This window comes from Rhinichthys klamathensis, unplaced genomic scaffold (assembly GCF_029890125.1).
Source record: "Rhinichthys klamathensis goyatoka isolate OS25496 unplaced genomic scaffold, OSU_Roscu_1.1 h1tg000036l_1, whole genome shotgun sequence".
In the NCBI taxonomy this organism is placed as follows: Eukaryota; Metazoa; Chordata; class Actinopteri; order Cypriniformes; family Leuciscidae; genus Rhinichthys; species Rhinichthys klamathensis.
Genome location: NW_026606584.1, coordinates 624,136 through 644,363, shown reverse-complemented (window position 1 = coordinate 644,363; position 20,228 = coordinate 624,136). Strand labels below are relative to the sequence as shown.

The following is a 20,228-nucleotide window of genomic DNA, read 5'->3' as shown; positions in this document are numbered from 1 at the left end:
ATTTTTTGTTTCATCTGACCACAGAACCCTGTGCCGTTTGAAGTTCCAGTTGTGTCTGAAAACTGAATTTGCTGGAGTTTGTTTTTGGATGAGCGAGGAGGATTTTTTTTTAAAACTTACCCAAGAATATTTTTTAGAGAATGTATTTTTTCACTTATAGCTCCTTTACTGAACACCAGTATTACAGAATTGAAGACTTTACAATGTTGTTGGATGAATCAAATTATGCGTCTGATGGAGTTGACACAAATTAAGTTATGAAGTGAATAAATGTACATTTTAGAAAAAAACTTTTTTCAGAAAAACCTGTTCCCTTACATGGTCCATTAGCTGAGACTTTTGTCTACAAACATATCAGTTTATAATTAATGTATTATTAAATAATAAAAACTAACTTCTAAAACATCTTTTGTCCCCTTATCTCAAGAATCAGTGAGCAGCGTTTTTGAGGGTCTTCGCTTTTGTAATAATTTGCCACTGGGTTGTCTGAATCAGTGGCTTCCCAGTTACATGCTGTAGCATTTTGAAAGTAGTAAATCCATTAGTATCTAGAAATGTTGGATCTGTTGAGAACTCAACATATAAGCAAGTAAGCAGTAGAGGTTGGCCATGTTTGAGACTGGAGGAGAAGGTCCTCTGAGTTGGACATGTCAGGGGCATTGCTAGTGGGGGAAAGGTGGACTGAGAACTGAGTATAATGACTCCCTGAGGGCCACTGGAGATGGATATGCAGCTAAAGATGAATGCCAGGCTGGAAATAAATGTCTGGTCAAATGAACAGACTCCAGTATTCCAAGGATTACCTTTTTATCTCATATCTTGGTGATTGGCTCTGAGAAGCCTACAGCTGGTCACTTGACATCACAAGCTTTTTTTAAAGGTCCAACTTTCTTTAATAGGGTCATATTGAAGCTGAACAGAACATCTGGAAAGGCATTTATTAAACAAAAGCCAGTGGGAAAAGTTTAACAATCCATATTTGAGGGTGATTTACAAAACTAATATATATATTGAGGTTACAGTGTATTAGACACAGTCCAACTGCAGTGGTCTTTAGTTTATGTTGTTCAGCAAAGAGTGCAATACTCTAATATAGCTATAAGTAGAGTTTTGAATGAATACTCGAATCAATATTTAAAATATTGTCTAGTAGGCAGCTCACTGGAATTTGTAACATATTATTTTTTCGTTCTTGATGATATCTAAAGTCAACTATTTAATAATAAAAAAAATAATAATAAGTGTGTAAGCTGGCCTGTGATCCAGGGTGTAGATGAGCAGAGAACTCTCCCATTTCCCATTCGACGTCATGTAGGAAGCGCGGCAGGAAGGGAGGAGAAAATGAACCCAGGCTTTCTCGCAACACTCGTTCTCTTTCAAGAACATATTTTAAGCATACTAGCAACTTGCTACACATAAAATTACAACGTTTATATACTTTTTTAAATGGTTAAACTTTTAAATTAGTCCCGAACGATTCGGATTTCCCTGCTGAATCAGTAATGTGTGAATGAAAGAAAAGTGAAACGCATGGAGTGCTGGAGCCCACTGCACAGAAGAGAAAGAGTCACTAGTGTCTTAAAGTCAATGGAGCGCTTCTGGAGGACGTGCACTCATTTATCTGTTAGGTGAGGCAATACTAATGGACCCTGCTACTGTTTTGAAGTTGTGTTCAGTTTTTAAACGTGAATTTAACCAGCGTTTCATTAGATATAGTCAGCTGAGCTGAAACGTAGAACAAGTTTAGAGATACAAAGATAACGACAACCCATGTTGTCATGGGTTCAGCCACTTAGCCTAGTCTCACTATTGTTGTTTGTTATCCAATACTGTTTGCGACGGGGCAATGCAACTGTTTTATAAATGTCTGCTTAAAAAAAACTTACTGCTTTTGAAAATTGAGTGACTTTTTTTTTCGTTTGTATGTGTGAATTTTTCAATGTTGAGGAAGCGGTTGTGAAATCGAATTAAAGCGGTTTCAGATAGGCTAATGCAACGTGACAACAGAGGCGCCTGCTACTTATTAGTGTTAAAAGTAAAGACAATGTAACATTACATGAGTGCCACACCATGAACAATGAGGTCTCTAATCGAGGCAAATATACAGTAAAATATGCCCACGTGTTGTATAGTAACGCCCATAGACCAGTGGATCTAAACCTTTTTGTCTTCAAGGCCCACCAATACACAACAATATTTGAAGTGCCCATTCCTCCCCACTCACAATTTCTACCCTATTTAGAGCTTGGCATAATTTGAAAGATGTAGGCTATATCCTTTAGAAAAATAACCAAATAACGAGACATATCTTGTTTTGTTGTTATTTTAGCTTATTTTAATGTTTATTTTGTTTTATTTTAAATAAAGTCATCCTAATGCCCCCCTGTGCCCGGCCCCCTATAGAGCAGTAACTACTCCAAACTATAGCTGCAGCGCTATTTTCACAAACTTGAATAGACCACAAACACCAGCTGAAGAGAAAAAATAGGAATCACATGACTTGATGTAGATGAAATCAACTGGCCCTATCCTTAAAATACATGTAGAAAAGTACAAATTATAATTCTGTAATTTTAGTTTGATTCTCTTGTCCTCTTGATGTCGTTATGTGGCTTGTTTGACAATGCTTTTAACAGGTTTTTACTTGTATATGTAAATCAAATATGTCAAACAGATTTAGGCAGGCTCACCATGTCATGGCATGTCTGCTGAAAAACAAGGATTTAGTCCATCCTCCTAATATCTTCTTCAAATGTCTGATCATATGAGGCTTATCTTTGGGTACATCATGCTCAGAATCATCACCTCCAAACATTCTGGCTTTTCAAAGAAAATATTTTCTTTGTTCTCTATAGGTATACCGTTACTTTAATAATTTAGCCTAAGTATAGCTGAGGAATGTGAATCTGGTTTTCCTTTTGGCAAGTTCAGACTTGCTCCATTGAACAGTGAGATACAGTGAATTACTTTGTTTGGGAAGTTGAATTGAGCAGACTTTTGCCACCTCTGTCAATTTGTTATTGTTTTGTTGACTGAAAATATCAATATTGAAAAATTACTAATATATAGTGTTTAGCCAGACATTGAGTAATCTAAAAAAAATCGTATGTTTTGGCTATGCAATGAAAGTCAGTGTCCAATGTTGTTTTGGACACAACAGAAGAACAAATGACCTATAGGTTTGGAACAATGAATGACTTCTATCATTTGTCGTTTGTCATAAGCAGTTAAAAAGCAGCTTTAGACAGAATGAAACGACAACAAAATAGTAGTTATTTTTAAATTTCAAGCTCAAAAAACACCTCAAAGGTATCATAAAAATAGTTCATTTGACTGGTGCGCTATATAGTCTTTTTTATCATAGCTTTGTGTAAGTATTGTACACCAGCCACATGGACCACTTCTATGGTGCTTTTTTGCAATTGATGTTTAAAGCAACTGTCTACAAAATTATCATGTCATCTACCTACCTTCATGTTCCGACTTTTTGGATGGAAAACTGTTCAGCCAATAGTTTGTTAACCAGGAGTACTATGCTTAGATGGGTGATATGCACAGTATAGACTCTTTGCAACCAGTGACAAGGTTTGTTCATTAAACAACTAGGAAGGATTCTCTGCTGCTGGCCTTTAATAGCACTTATTGAAATTATCCTCATTATGGGGCTTGTAGTCATCACATCTTTACAGTATATTGCAACAAAAGGACAAAAGGAAGCTGCCATTTGAGCAACACACGTTACTTAACAATGAAGGCAAGAGAAATGCATCATGTGGACAAATGCAGTATGTGGCCTCAAAACCACCACATGTTACTGATATGAACCTAGATTGAAATCTTAATATTTTATGTGACATTTCTTTTTATTATACTCTTACAGATTTTCTAGGTAGGGTGCCTCCATATAGCCATCAAATTCTAAAGCTTCATTTCAAACTACATAGTAAGTTAAGATTATATGCTTGTTCTTTTTGTGGGGATTGAGTTGATATTGATATTGATATTGAGTTGAGGCTTCTGTGCATTAAAATGCATGCTTGTTGTGTGAACAGATGAGAAGATGCATTTAACCTAGGCTAGAACTAATGCTAATTAATCATGAGAGTTTTGTCTGTGATTTTAACAAAGTTTTTTGAACTGGAGCAAAGTGTTCTGTCCAATGTCTATTATCAAGCACTGTTCATATCTTTGTTTAAAAATTTGAATGAGGACAAATGCAAAAAAAAGAAGGATTTTGTCATCAGAAATGACATATTTAGGGTCCAAGCACTGAAGGTGCGGAGGCACCTATTGTATCTGTTCCGGTTCTTATTATTATTCTTCCATTTCCTTCTTCTTCCGACTGGGCGTCTATGGCAGCCCACAGAACCATTTGCGGGAAAGTTGTTTTGGTTTGACATTCTGATAGAGGACAGTCCCAACATTAAATACACCAATTTTGGTGTCTCTAACTCATTGCCTCTAGCGCCACCACCTGTCCAAAGTTTCACTCATATTATGCTAATACCTTTTGAACCGTAAGGCCTATCAACAAGATTCGATCGCACCCTATGACGTCATTTTCCATCATAAAAAAAGGCCGCAATTTTGAATTTTGAAGTGGTGACATAAAGTTATGGAATTCAAGTTGATTCGTCAAACCGTTTTCGATAAACGCACAAACTAATTTTACGTAGCGCATGCGAAAACAGACGTAAGGCTGTGTCTCCGCAACGCTTAATCGTATTCAGACCAAACTTGGTACATGTCATCACAAGCATGACCTGAGGCTACATGCTGCGTTTCGGCGCAGCCCCACCTACTGGTCCGGAGATATGAAAAATGGCTATTTTTGCTCATAACTTCTGAACGGTTCGTCCAAAAATCACAAAAGTGGTCTCGTTAGATTCAGGGCGTAATGCCGAGTCGACTGATATCCAATTTTCCCAGATCGGCCATTTTGGCTGTCGGCCATTTTGAATTATGTGCTAAAATGCTGTATTTTTTGAACACATGAACAAATTGTTACGAAACTTGGTATGGGTCATCAGTACGATGCCCTGAAGGAGCCTGAGAAGATTCGAAACAGCGCCACCTAGTGGTAAAATTAAATTTTCAAATGCTTATAACTCTGGCTGTGGTTGACTTATTTTCACGGGAGTCATATCATTAGACTCCTGAATCCTTGTTGAGTCCAACGATACCAGACTTGCCAGGTTTCGGCATATGGTTTGTGCAGCGTTGTAATTTAGCGCTTAAAAAACATTTGCAGATATCTTCGAAACCGCTAGTCCGATCGAGACGAAACCACCGTCAGAAAATCGGAAACATAGGTCGCTGGCCATACACCAATGCCCAAATGTCAAAATATTGATAGTACGGGGTAGTAAAATTCAAAGTCATGTGTGAGTCATTTTTGACGTGTTTTTTCACATAAATGTCTATATCTCTGAAGCGAATTGAGATATTTTCACCAAAATTGACACACAGATGTGTGGGCTTAGCCTGGCAAGCCAGACCTACATCAAGATGTTAGGTCTGGGAACTCACAATTGGCATACCTCAATCCGTGGGGCGGGTTAAACGGTTGTCTTTCAATATCCCTCGTCACGCAATAGGACAGCGCTACAACCAACCAGAGCAACGAACTGTGCGCTGTGTGTGAGTCCCATGCGTTTTTCCACCAGCGGAGCTAGTTGATATATTAAACTTTTGCCGATCGTCAAAACTCCGAACACATCTTCCTTTTTTAAGAATGACTTAAGTTACGTTCTCTTAACTCCAAGTCCTCCAGAGTCGCGGCCAAATCCGATTCGAAAGACCGCTGTTCGCCAGCAGCATCTTCTTTGTTTTCAAGTAACGTTAGCAGGGAAATCACCTATGGAAATCACGCGGAACTGTCACATCTCTGCCGTCATTGTTAAGCCCAACCACCAACTCTATACATGATGTGATTGGCCTGACCAGAGTTTGGTTTTACCAGCTCGAAAAGCCAACGGAGAGTTGCTAGACCACACTTTGCTGCAAAATAATTTTTGCTGCCGCTAGGGTGCATCTAGATTTCTAGGCTAGTGTGGGCTCACTCTGAGGACACATAAAAAAAATGGTGGGACTGAGCCTCTTGGTGGCGCTATAATAGAACAAAACGTGAAATTGCCATTGAATTCAATACAGTTTTGTGATTAAAATGCTATACTTAACAAATGCATTGGTGTAACATTACGAAACTCAGTGTGTGCCATAAGCAGCATGACCTGAAGGTTCTCAAAAGATTTTGAGACAGCGCCACCTTTTGGTCAAAAGTTATAATTAATTTCTGAAAATGCTAATAACTTTTAAATAAATTTGCCTATTGTAATGACACTGGTCTTAATAGATTCCTTGGGTTATGCCGAAAACATATATACCAGGTTTGCCATAATCAGCCAAACTTCCTGTCCGCCATCTTTATTTTTTTTAAAAACCTTATTTTTCTAACTTCTAGACCGTTGGTCCGATTTTCACCAAAATCGAATCGTGTCATCTCCAGACCGTGCCGACTAAAAGTTATGGATTTCGTGACGATAGACGAAACCGTTTTCGTATACCACAGCATCAAAGTTGAGGCATGCTGCCAAAATGACTATTTAGGCTTTATCTCTGCAATGCCTTCACATTTTGACACCAAACTTTGTATGTGTCATTGTCACCTCACTCTGATCACAATGCATCGATTTCTTAACTGCGCCACCTATTGGTCGAAAGTGATAAACCATTAAATCATTTTATAACTTACTGTATATATAATTTATAAGCCATTTTGCCTAAATTCATCTTTACATGTCTTTAATTGCTCCTTGCTGCAGTTGGTCTAAAACTCCCAGCCATGTTGGCATGTCTTGTCGTCTGCTTTTGCGCTTGGCCCCGTAATGGCTGCTTGCAGCTATATTTTCAGTTGGAACTCTTCAGCATTTCTTGTGAAAGAGGGGACTGATATGGTCATAACTACTTTTGTATGTTTTGCAGAAAGACTGCTCTGAAGATGAGTAAGTGAGTTACTGTTCCTCTTACTGTTCCGGAAATAAAAAGGCAAAGAGGGGTTCCGTCCGACATAGTAAGTGTGATGTTTTTTAATGTTATGCTCTGGTGGTCACACACTAACTTGCAGGTTTGCTGTTGTGTGAAATACAGTTTTATCCCCCTCTACCCTCAATATTTCAGTCGACCCTTTTCACATTTCTGGGGTTCTCAGAAAGTCATTATAGATGGGTAAACTTCTATAGAGATGAATTTTGTACTTTTCATTGTGCAATCACTGATAATGTCATTTTAATAGAGTGTAATTTCATTGCATGTAAGCCATCAATAATTGTTTGCTAACATTTAACATCTTTTAGTAATGGATTAAAGCCTAAAGCAGTCTGTGGTTGTGAAATATTCAGTTCTTTACAGAGGAAGTGAAAACTGAGCTTTTTTTCCATAATTAGAGGTTAAGGTTGACCAAAGACGTTCATCAATCTTCTTATGCTTTTCTGCTTTTTTCTGGCCCCCAGTTGCTGGTTATGTAGTGGCATGTAGTATTTGTAGTATACAACAACTTTGTTAATGACATAATAAACTCGCATTAGATATGTGTCTCACTTCTGTATGCGTGGTTCAAGAAAATCATAGGGAAGGAAGTACGAGCCTTGACTCATTCATGTTGCCAGATCCTGCTAGAAAAAAACAGTAAACAAGACCAAGGCCATAATAAACCTAAATAGATCTAAATGTTTTATATTGAAAATAAGACCACAATATCACGACCCACAATTGGCCCTTTTATTAACTGGGTCAGTTTATGAGCCAAGCCCGTACAACAATACCAAAAACGCTTATAGCCTTCCAAGCATAAATAAAACATGACGCTTCTGTCGACGGTGGTTTGGTTAAAATTGTCAAACATTGTGAGCCTTTGGTTGCTGCAATATTACTTTGGCCAAAAATAGTGAATACCAAAAAACGCGAGATGCCAGGATGTTGATATAGTTACCACGGTGTCAGTCATCAGAATTAAATTTTATTACCAAAACTTGTCATACACTCATAGTTTGAATTACAGGGGGTACTGGTGGGTACCCCCAAAGGGACAGAAATATCAGTTTTGGGGGGGGCAGATAATTTTTCTGATATTGTGAAAAAATATAATTACAGTTACAATACAAGTCAACTCCTATTTTCACTGTAGGAACATTTTAATGTAAAGCGATTTCAGACACCCCTATTGTGGACCGTACCATTTTTAACCACCGTGGCTAGAAGCAACGGAGATAGAGAACGACTTCAACTTCTCAAGCAAGTGACAACGTTGAATGACAAAACGCTAGTTTCATAAAGTATCATTCTTTTCAACATTCCTTATTTGTATATTCAAAAATATTTTAAATAATCTAATTTAATACAGTTATAATTTTTCAATGTAAATTATTATTTAATTTTATTGGTAACATAACAGCCTAGTGTCTAATTATTTTAATTGAATATATTTATCAAATTTAAGAATTTGAAATGAAAGATGGACCATACATTTAATAAAATTAGGGGAGAATGCCCTTTATAAAGGTACAAAAAATTATTCTGAGTGTTTTCAAACAGTGATGTAATGAAACATTGACAATTTAAGCTTGAAGGGAGTAAATCCTCTGTTTAGGCTATTAAGGAAATGTAATTTTGCCAAAAGAACAACTTTTATTTTAAATAAATGTTCATTTTAAATCAGCCTACTTCAGTGTGATATGTTATCATATTATCATGCTTAACACTAAGAATTTGAATAATTGTAATGTGATGATCAGATGCATATATCTAAATATAGGCGGTTTGCGGGTGGATTATTTATTTTTAATAGTGGATTTGGGTGACTCAAAGTGCACCAGATTAATGAAGTTATCTTTAAAATGTACAAAATTCTCTTCCGGGGGGGGGGGGGGCTTGCCCGGGGGATAGATTATGATACTTTGTAAAGAGAAAACAGTAGCCGTTTCAAAGCTAGATGTATAAAAGGGGAAGGCAAATATAAGTTAGCTTCTTCCTTCTCCTTTTTTTTTCTATATTTTTTCTTTTCTTTTGAACATGCTGAGATTGTTCTTATTATTTGTTGTTAAAATATGTTCTGTTACTAATGATCATGTTCTGAAGAGGAAAAAGAAAAGAAATAAATTCATTCATTCTTTCTTTCTTTCTTTCTTTCTTTCTTTCTTTCTTTCTTTTCTTTCTTTCTTTCTTTCTTTCTTTCTTCATTCATTCATTCATTCATTCTTTCTTTCTTTCTTTCTTTCTTTCTTTCTTTCTTTCATTCATTCATTCATTCATTCTTTCTTTCTTTCTTTCTTTCTTTCTTTCTTTCTTTCTTTCATTCATTCATTCTTTCTTTCTTTCTTTCTTTCATTCATTCATTCATTCATTCATTCTTTCTTTCTTTCTTTCTTTCTTTCTTTCTTTCTTTCTTTCTTTCTTTCTTTCTTTCTTTCTTTCTTTCTTTCTTTCTTTCTTTCTTTCTTTCTTTCATTCATTCATTCATTCATTCATTCATTCATTCTTTCTTTCTTTCTTTCTTTCTTTCTTTCTTTCTTTCTTTCTTTCTTTCTTTCTTTCTTTCTTTCTTTCATTCATTCATTCATTCATTCTTTCTTTCTTTCTTTCTTTCTTTCTTTCTTTCTTTCTTTCTTTCTTTCATTCATTCATTCATTCATTCATTCATTCATTCATTCATTCATTCTTTCTTTCTTTCTTTCTTTCTTTCTTTCTTTCTTTCTTTCTTTCTTTCTTTCTTTCTTTCTTTCTTTCTTTCTTTCTTTCTTTCTTTCTTTCTTTCTTTCTTTCTTTCTTTCTTTCTTTTCTTTCTTTCTTTCTTTCTTTCTTTCTTTCTTTCTTTCTTTCTTTCTTTCTTTCTTTCTTTCTTTCTTTCTTTCTTTCTTTCTTTCTCTTTCTTTCTTTCTTTCTTTCTTTCTTTCTTTCTTTCTTTCTTTCTTTCTTTCTTTCTTTCTTTCTTTCTTTCTTTCTTTCTTTCTTTCTTTCTTTCTTTCTTTCTTTCTTTCTTTCTTTCTTTCTTTCTTTCTTTCTTTCCCTCTCTCTCTCCCTCCCTCCCTCCCTCAAAACCAATAAAGTTAAAGTCCAGGGGCCTGTTATTCGCACGTGGATTACTCTGTTATCTTGATTTTACTGTTGACAATTTGACATGATTCAGGATTGTTAGGTTCTTCGAAGGTCATCCCGGAGTTGCTGTCATAGCAACAGGTCCGTAAGCTCAAACCTGCTCGGGAGCAGGCTTATTTCATGTAAACAGGATTAGATTACATCTTTTTAAAGCTGCAGTTGGGAGTTTTGAGAAAACGTTGACTTAGCCTGAAAATTTGAACAAGCACAACTTACAGGTCCCACCCCCTTGCTCTCTGCTGCGCTACAGCCCTCCCTCCACAGCTCGTCCTCCACAGCGGAGCCTGTCGTGAACGCGCAGGCTAGTAAACAGGGCCACCCATAACGGCGGATAAAAAGTTATATGGCACATTCACTAATAGGGACTAAACTTCAATAATATGCTTTACATTGACTATGGCCTGCCCATACTTTGACTACAAACTTGGTCCTCAAATCATTATGTATTTTCCAATAGCCAACATGTAACTTTATAACGTTGCACTCTTTCTATAAGTTATAAATAGCTAGTAAGATAACGTTAATATAACGGTAACTAACGTTACGGTATGTAAGTAATTATTCTAGCGATATATAATGCTAGATAAGGTGTGCTAGTACATTATTTCAGCAACATGACAAGCCAGTGAATTAGCAGGTTTCAATTGTTGCTTAGCAGAGTGCGTGACATTTTATCTACATGTTATGCGGCTAGAGTTTTGACACCGAGTCAATGGGCTCTGTGTAATTCTTTCTTTTTCGCTTGGTTATCGTCATCAGTCTTTTTCCTTTTACCTCTTTGTTTTATGAGCAGGTGTCACTCGAGAATTGGCAGTTTAGGTTGTTTCTCCGTCATAAGCACAGCTGCAGCACGCCGGCAATCTTGAGTTTGAACGACGGCTCGCGCAACGCGCTGTGCAAGAGAGGGGTGTGATCAGCGCGTACACGAGCGTGATTGACAGTGCTAAGACATTCCTCCTGGCTCTGATTGGTTGTTTCTGACCGGGAGCGTGTATTTCTTGCAAATGGCAATAGGACCACTGGGAGGAGCCAGAGGAGCTTGATTTTTACACAGATTATCTGTCTCATATTCTACTGTCAGGACATAATGACAGTTTTAGCAAATACATGTTTTCAAAAGTTACCTACAGGAGCTTTAAGCGAAGGTCATACTTAAAGTCTGTCCCAGCCACTGCTACTTCCTTACAAAAGTACGCTATTGAAACAGGAACAATAATAATTTTAAATAATAATAATTTAAAAATTAATTTGAAAATATAATGTTATAATGTTGAGTAGTCTATCATAATATAAACACAGCCAGTTTTACTCATTGAGAGATTTATTTGTGAGGGAATAATTGCCTAATAAATGTATTGGAGTCTTACACACTTGATGCACAGTTAGTCTATGCCATGCATTAATTTAAATAGTGACATTAGTATGGGAGTGGCTTGATGCAGTGCAGGAGATTCAAATAAAAAATGCTGTCTGCTGTGCCATTAGAGAAATATTCTTGACTGAAGAAACTTTAATTAATGCTGTCACGTAAGAAATCTGCTTCACAGGTAAAATTATATGAATTGCTAATTACAATATTGTATTGAAAATGTACAGCCTGGACAAATACTAGAAATCGTGAAATAATGGAAATAATTTGGAATCATGTAACAAACATTACACATTTACAGTAATTTATCTATTATAACTTTTGGCTGTTTCCATTGTTACTGCCGGCTCTTAGGCTGCAACAAGAAGGGAGACCAGACACGTCAATTCTTAACAAAAACATTTATTTTAACGCAAGAACAACAAACATAAATGTAATATAAACAAACAAACGTGTCAGGGCCAAGCAGGACACTCAGCATACCACAGGCCGTCGAACTCCATACCGGAGACGATCGACCAAACGACGCTCCCACACGAACAGTTCCAGCTACATTTAACTCTGCGTCCAACAAGTGTCAGGTGTGTCAGCCATGCCCCCTCCAAACGACACCTAAAAACCACATGCACAGCCTAGGCTGGGACGTCACATTATAAAGGTCCAGAAGTTTTTCATCAGGTGTGTGTGTGGTATTCTTTTTTAATATGATGTACTTACATTGCCCTCTTGCCGCCAGCCAATCGTTGCATTGCTGATCATGGTTTCGAATATCGATATATCTGCCCTTTCCAATGAACGCAAGAACGAGCATTAATCTCAGATTACTTAATCCAGATATTTGAATCAAATCCGTAAATTCGTTTGAAGAACTAAATTATCCAGAGATCAGTTTATCACGATTAGAAGATCTGGCATCTGTCAAATCATCTCATATATTAAGCGAGGTACAACGAATGTACCCCAGGTACTGTTTCCTGTTTGTTTATTATTTTGTATATATTTCACAGGGTACCAGTTTGGAGTTCATTTATGGAGAAATTCCTACAGTTGAAGCGATAACAGAAACAGAATATTACTTTGAGAGCCATAAAGATTGACACTGGAACATGATGCATTCCAGATTAGGAGAACATAATGTTTTGATTGTGTATATACTCCTACGGTTACACTATAGCTACACACCCCACACCTTTAGTTTTCCCTGTGAGGTTACTGTCTCTATCCACGTGATGATTAGAAAATCCTGATGGTTCAACAGCAAAATCATCAGTAATAGCATCCAAAAGCCAGGTTTTGATGAGACCAATTATACTGCAGTCGCGTACTTCTCTTTGGAATTAGATGCGCCTTCTGAACTCACAAACTCTGCAAAACTTTGCTCCGTTGTCACAAACTGCTCCGTTGTTAACCTGTGTCATGGGGTTTCCGTAAGGAAGTTCAAAGTTACTTTCACAAGGTTTTACAAAATGAAAAGTGCAAAAATAGAAAAACATAAATACATACTCTAAGTTGCCGGGAGCTCGTAACACGGAAGTCATTTTTGCCGCCATCTTGGTTTCAAAAAGCAGTACATTTATTTCATGGATTGAACTTCTAAATGCTTCCCTCTAGCCCACATCTGCACAAACAATGGCCATGTTCACACAGCAGCAGAATATGGTTGTCAGTCTCATATTTGAGTCCTTAACCCTCTGGGGTCTGAGGTGTTTTCTGGGTCCTGGAGGTGTTCTGACATGCTCTGACATTTGTGCTTTTTCTGTTACTTGTGACATTTCCATGGCTAAGGTCTTATTACACTGTATTCAGCACAAACTCTGCTACAATAATATGTCAGCAGCATGTATGTAAAAGTTTGTAGTTTTGAGATAATGACGTTTATGCGTGGTTTGTGAAAAAAACTAAAAAAAATTGTCACTGAAATAAGGTCATGAAACCCATACTGATTATTTCTTCACAAGACTTTTGAAATTTGTATCACATAGCCTAGAGTATCACATAGAGTATTTGCTCCAAAACTATGTGAAAATCATCCTGACTACTCATTCAGTTAAGACAACAAAGTCTTTTAAAATTTGTATGACGTGTTTTGTGTTAGATAGCTTTATGCGAAGGGGCGTGATCTCATTAATATTACTGCTTTTCACACCTGAGAAAGACAAAGACCCTCCCATAATGGCCCTATTAGGTGCTATCAGGCCCTATCATTATGAGGAGCCTTGCCCAAAGAATGAGATTTAAAAAAGAATGGCTTTTAGATTGTTTGGATTTATTTACAACACAACATAATCCAAAGATATACAACAAAGGACAAATCTAAAGACAGAGGCTTGAACAGTCACACAACTTTGTGCCATTCCTGAAACATAGTACATACCTGTCATTTCCAAGGTGTTTGATTTTTCATTTTACCATGTTCATGTACAGAGACTCCTGTGAATGTTGAAGTCAGCAGGACTCATCAGTGGGGCATCTGGTCCCTGTAAAAAAAACAAAAAACACCTGTGAACATGCTGATATCAAGAGAAACTATAGGGCTGCACGATTTTGGGAATACATTTTAGATTTTTCTGGTTAAAATTATTATTAAATATATCTGAACACCAAGTTTGTTGTGCATTGTTATAGCCTATGTGTAGGGCTGCATAAAATAATAACAGATAGATAGCAGGCAGCCTATACATCGTTAAAAAGGAACACTTCAGTAACACTACACTAGACAAAAATATATGGATTATCATATGTTACTTCAAACGTTTCCATTCGTTATGAAATGAGATTGGAGTAAAAACATGAAGCCTAATGTTTGGCGTGTTTGGCGTGTTTTGCTTTTCAAACCCGAGTGACTCAAACTCACATTGCATGCAGAGAACGTTTACTGAAGCGATCGAGCCGCTCCAAACAATGAAACATTATTGTTACATTATACATATCTACGTTTGATTAGATATCCACAAACACAGTATTTAACAGTAAACACGAGTCTAAACATTATAATATTCACCATTTAAGAATAAGCCTACTTTATATTATGCTGTGTTTAATTATCGAAGATAAAAACATTCTTGTGTGTACATGTATATTCATTTAGCATTAGGCTTTATTTTTTCACTCCAATCTCATTTCATAACATTTTAGTCTGGCACCAGTAAAACTAGTAGCTACAATGTAAAGTATATACAACCATAAGATGCTGATTATGTGTCTTACCTTAACCCTCTGGGGACCAAGGTGTATTTGGGGTCCTTGAGATGTTTTGACATGCCCTGACATTTGTGCTTTTTTCAGTTCCTTATAAACATATTAATGTCACAGGTGAAATTACACTCTATTTAGCACAAACAGGGCTACCATAATATGTGAGCAACATGTATGTACATGTTTGTATTTTTGAGAGAATATTGTTTATGCATGGTTAATGAAAAAACTAAAAATGAAAGTTTCTGAAATAAAGCCACAAAACACATACTAAATATGTGTCCACAAGACTTTTGACTAATGGAAGTTGTGGCCTAGAGTTTTTGCTTCAAAATGATCTGAAAATCATCCTTTCTAAACATTCACATAACACAATAGATTCTTTGAATAATTAGGTGGTTGAGAAGACAAAGACCCCGCATATTAATGAGCCTTTCATTCAGGTGTGTCACACAAGAAAGAATGCAAGGACAATATACACACACACACACACACACACACACACACACATATGTAGCAACATTGAGCTTATTTGGGGGAATTATGAACTCAAATGGGGAATATTATTCATTAGATAATGAATATTTAATCGCATACATAAATTAAATTATCCCAAATAGGGAATAGACTAAACCTCCCAATATATGAATAATTAACACGATTGCTCGTAGTAATTATTAATATGGGTCGGTAAACAGGATCGATTATAAAGGTAAATTTTCATGTGATTCCAACTTAGTTTGTCATGCACCCTGTCCGTCCTGCGGACCGGAGCCGAAAACTTCCTTATATCACAAGATTACCTGCCTGTAAACAGAGGAAATACTTTCCTGTGGCCACAAGGAAATATTTTCTCGTATACGGCACTTTCTGATGTTTAAAATAGTTAAACAAAGTAGAGCTGGTAGCTTAAATCGACATTTGCAGGGACTTCAAATGTTGTGAAACAATAAGACAGATTCAATTCAAAAGATTATGGAATTTAATAACACAATACTAAAGATTACATAGACTACTTAAATCACGCAGGAGTAAATAATATGCATATCAAAACAAACAGTTAACAAAGGATTGCAATACGACGTATTTGGAGAGAGAAAGTTAGAGTGTGAGAGAGAGAGAGAGAGTGGGTGTGTGTGAGAGAGAGAGAGAGAGAGAGAGAGAGAGTGAGAGAGAGAACAGTTCAAAACAGTTCACAATAGTTCAACACGAGACCCCAAAAGGTTTCTAAATTAATCTAAACAACCTTAAGCAGCATTTATCTTTAGATTTACTTGCTTTTACGGTCCCCTTCGTGTGCGGCTGTGTGACAAAGGCTGGTCGCGGAGTGTCTGGAGCGTCTTCCGATAGGAGGTAGATGTTTGCGATCGCTTCAGCTGCGGCCCGTACGAGAAACGATAAATCTTAGACTTGTTTCGTTCGTGAATACACTGACCGAAGTCAACTATCAAACTGAGGTAGATCAAATAAAAGAAAACTTAGATTAAAACAAAGTAGGAAAACGACGATGAAGAATAGGCAGAACTCCGGCTGGAGTTTGCAGGAAATTTGGAATCTCTCTCTGGCTTAGAAAACTTGCACTGAGGAGAGTGTGGCGGTGTGTTTTGAAGGAGCTCGAGACACGCCTTTCTTACGTGTCTGATCCAATCGTTTGGGAGGAGGCGTGTCGGCAAACCTTGTGGTTCCCGAAGTACACTCCTTCCGGGTCATGTGCATAGCAGATAAAAATTTAGTAACAATATACTTCTAAACTAGGTATTTATAAAAGCATGCATCATATTAAATTTTGAGTTGCTGATTCAATCTTCTTTGATTATTCTGATTACCCTGATACCGCGCACGGTGTAGTTGTACGTTGGAAAGATTAAGATACAGGATTCTTCGTGATTAGATGCATATCAGATCGCTTACATATCGTAAAACTTACAGTTATGCAGATTTGGTAACAAGGGAATCATGAAAACACAACCAGCAAACATTTTATACATTTACAAAGGGGATTTTTGATCCCATGTGTTCACAAATGATTGTCTCTGTCCGTGTGTGCGTGTGTGTTTGTGTATTCAGAGTTCATTGACCGATGGTGAGCGGATGAACTCCTGGTCATCTGTAGTCCCGTGTCTTGGGTGTGTGTGTGCTTCGAATTTGATGAGTTTAACATCTGCTACAACGGCCAATTGTCTAATTGCACAATTCTCTTCTGTGTGTGTAAGCGAAAAACCCCAGGGGGGAGTCACTGGATCTTTAGCTTAATGGTGATGAGTCACATGTGCGATAGTAGTTCGTTTGTTTACTAATCAGAGACAAACGCCTCATGAGCGCATCAGTATCAGTAATTCAATCAAGTCCAGGCACCATCCGCTTCGTGTGGCAAATTACAAACAGAGGGGCTTTGTGGGTGACTTTTTAATCTAATCAACAGTCACAGGACCCCTACTCTGTCACAGTCTCTGAATGAAAAGAATGCAAAACCAGCAGTTTAGGGAAAATGGCAGACCTGAGAATCTGATTATTGCTACACATACATATACACACACACACACATATATATATATATATATATATATACAGGGTGCGATTTGTGAAAAAAACAGAGGGGGGGATGTTTTGAAAAAGTTTTATTCATAAAAATAAATCATGAGAACATGAACTTCATCACTGCATTTGCAGGAATTGTAAAATATTTTTTCTTATTACTCATGAAGTAGCCTAACGCAATATTTTTACTCTAATAGCTTATATGAACTGTGATCACGCACAACGAAAAAACACGCAAGAATTAAATCCCCCTCCCAGTACTATGGATAGTGCCACTCGGCTTGACATGTCAAAACACTTATTTATGAATGGCAAAATTAAATGGCACAACGTCGTGTCAACTTAAACATAAATAGACTGTAGGCCTTTGCATCATAGCCTACTAGGAAAACAGTCTTTTTCTGCTTTCCTGTGGGAAAATCCGCAGCTTTCCAGTGGGTGGTCCATTTCGGATTTTATTGTTCTATCGCACTGACAGTTCACATTACAGCGCTTTACTTAGTTTATGCTAGGCTACTTCTATCAGTCTGCTGAACCATGGATTGATTGCAAAGTTAAACCATCACAGTAGAAACAGTTGTACTGCTGTTAAAGTAACAACGTTAACGTTACATCGCGATGCTGAGCTACAGTGAAATGATAGAAAAGACAGATGCATTATTTGTGTCAATTTGCATCTACCGCGCCGCGCTAAACGCCTCCGACACACAGCTCCAATGCCCAGTCTCGCAAGTGTTGATAGGCTATTACTCGTGAGGAGTAACCAATCAGATAGCGCCGTGGGCGGGACATTGAGCAAGTCTGCAGAGAGGTGATTACAGAGAGGCTGAAGGAGCCGCGAAGTCCATACATACCTTTTTCATCTCCGTGCGTGCTATAAGTCTGTTTGACGCACCCACCGTTAGCCTAGCTTAGCACAAAGACTGGTTGTAAATGGTTGCAGCTAGCATACTAATCCAAATAAGTGACAAAATAACGCAAACATTTTCCTATTCACATGTTGTGATTTGTATAGTCACAGAGTGTACAAAAAACAAAGTCACATGAGACACAGACATATTTTAACCGTATAAATACTGGGAACTATATTCTCTGAAGGCGAAGCACTGCTACTTGGGTGGAGTGATAACCGCAGCACCTGAGACGCGCTCTCTGCTCCTCACCACGGCACGTCTCTGCTCCTCACCACGGCACGTCTCAGGTGCTGCGGTTATCACTCGGTTATTTTGTCACTTATTTGGATTAGTATGCTAGCTGCAACCATTTACATCCAGTCTTTGTGCTAAGCTAGGCTAGCGGTGGGTGCGTCAAACAGACTTATAGCATTTTTACTGACTTATAGACTAATTAGCAGACTTATAGCACGCACGGAGATGAAAAAGGTATGTATGGACTTATCTAACTCTGGGGGATAAGGTGAATAGGCTAAAGTCCCAAAAAGTCAGAGTGTTCCTTTAACAGTTTATTTTTTAATATGTCTTAACTCTGTATGACCAGAAATGATGGAGTAGTTTAAGTCTATTTTTCTGCTATGTGAAAAAAATCTGCCAAAACGCACCGGTGCGTTTGCCATCCCCAGAGGGTTAAAAATCGTTCTCATAATCAAGTCGTGTTCTTCTATTTCTTCTGAGGTAAATCCAAGGTGCACAGACCAAACACTTCCAAACTCGACGAAAAGCAGAGCAGGACTGAAGTCGCTGATTCTTTGTTTTGAGGTTATGAGGGCAGTAACAGCTCTGCGTTCCTTCACGTGGATCATTTGAATTTTAACAGCTCGCGTGTGGGCGTGGTCACATTAGAGTTAATGAGCTCGGGCTGAAGAAACTGTACATGTCGTTGCTTTCATACGGATTACTTAAACAGAGAATATTTGTTTTTGGTATGATTTACATCATTTAAAAATGGAGACTTAAAGCTTTGTAAAGACATAACTCTCACGTGTGGGTGGCAAGTTTTTGCTGAGTTACAGATCATTTTCTGTCGCGTTTCAGAATTAACTTCACATTGAGAGAGACGACAGAACGCGCATCATGTTTATTTTCTTTATTTTATGAAAAACACAACATTGTTTTTATTATTAGTGTACACAAATAAAAGTAGACATTTAACAGTTTTGAATGATGTATAACACTTGCCTGTATCACAAAAATCGACAGAGTTATTTGAGTCTCTTTTGCACTGATAAGAAAAAAAGTGAGCTGGTATCGCTGGCGATACCGCCGACCCCAGAGGGTTAATATGGTTACTGTGACGATTAAGTCCACTGGAGGCAAGTTGAGGTGAGAACCCAAACGCAATTTATTTACAAAACAAGATAAACACAAAACAAAAGCATGACAAGGCATGGAAAACTCTAAACTAAAACAGGAACACAAACCTAGACTAGAAAACAAGATACTAGAGCCGGAGCATAAAACAAACAATACTCGACAAAGACACAGGGCAAACAGAGGGCTTAAATACATACAGGACTAACGACGAGACAAGGGACACCTGTGAACAAGGCAGGATCACATGACTTACACAGGGGCAAGAAGGAACAAGAAACAAACACCCAAAACATGACATAGCCGCCTATTATAACTATAGGCGGCTAGGGGCGGCTCCCGACGCCCATTAAAACCAGTAATAGTTCAGGAGGGTGGTGGAGTGGAGGGATGGAGGGACAGGTCTGTGCAGGGGAATGGTACTAGGACATGGCAATGGTGGACCTGGGCTGAGGAGCATGGGTGGCGCCGGCTGTGCAGGTGACCAGGGCGAAGCAGACTGGGCAGTCGACCATGGCGGAGCAGGCTGTTCAGGGGGCCTGAGGGTGGACCAGACAGTTCAGGGGGCCTGAGGGCGGACCAGACAGTTCAGGGGGCCAGGGCGGACCAGACAGTTCAGGGGGCCAGGGCGGACCAGACAGTTCAGGGGGCCAGGGCGGTCCAGACAGTCCAGCGGGCCAGGGTGGACCAGACAGTCCAGGGGGCCA

General features: G+C 38.0%; 1 protein-coding gene across 1 annotated transcript in view; it reads left to right on the top strand.

Annotated features, from left to right (window-relative positions):
- The first annotated feature begins 1,311 nt into the window (after nt 1-1,311).
- Nucleotides 1,312-20,228, top strand: part of LOC130081162 (inactive rhomboid protein 2-like) — a 134,825-nt gene continuing 115,908 nt past the window's right edge. The window contains exons 1-2 of the mRNA XM_056246119.1: nt 1,312-1,628; nt 6,985-7,072. The gene's annotated coding sequence lies outside the window, so the exon portion shown is untranslated. The remainder of the gene's footprint in view (nt 1,629-6,984; nt 7,073-20,228) is intronic.